Genomic DNA, 466 nt, shown 5'->3' with positions numbered 1-466 from the left:
GGGTTGGTAAAGCTGGACCCCTCAAAATAAGTAGATGATCAGGCCATTCCTGTCATGTATATTGTCATCACAAATATATGTCAAGACATATATGTTTTCTTTTGATCTTCTCCATTAAACAGAAGTCTATTCAGTGCCACCCACAAGACTGCGATGATAGGGATATCTTCTCGTTCATTGGCAAAATCTACTCTTGCATTTATAGATGCCAATATCTGCTTTATCAAATCATTTATCGACAAAATCTGGACAATTCAAGCATTTGTAAAGTGCCTTGCTTCTGCCTTTTTGGCACAGGCAATATATTAGTTGTCCAAGCACATAGTTGATGTAATTTTTACATTCTACCTTCTTTACTTGAAAGAGAGAATGCTGTTGCTGTCTTGTAATTTTAGCAATAGTTCCCTAGGTATGTTTACATTGGTTTGACCTTTTATTTTTTCAAATTAATTATTTTTGACTTGTT

The 466-nt window shown here is 34.5% G+C and overlaps 1 protein-coding gene across 1 annotated transcript in view; it reads left to right on the top strand.

Annotated features, from left to right (window-relative positions):
- LOC109825221 (3-hydroxyisobutyryl-CoA hydrolase-like protein 2, mitochondrial) overlaps positions 1 to 466 on the top strand; it is a 27,826-nt gene that overhangs the window by 25,417 nt on the left and 1,943 nt on the right. The window lies entirely within an intron of this gene.

The sequence above is a fragment of the Asparagus officinalis genome, chromosome 10 (assembly GCF_001876935.1).
Source record: "Asparagus officinalis chromosome 10, Aspof.V1, whole genome shotgun sequence".
Classification (NCBI taxonomy): domain Eukaryota; kingdom Viridiplantae; phylum Streptophyta; class Magnoliopsida; order Asparagales; family Asparagaceae; genus Asparagus; species Asparagus officinalis.
Note: the sequence above shows the minus strand (reverse complement) of the source record. Positions and strands in the feature narration are given on the sequence as shown.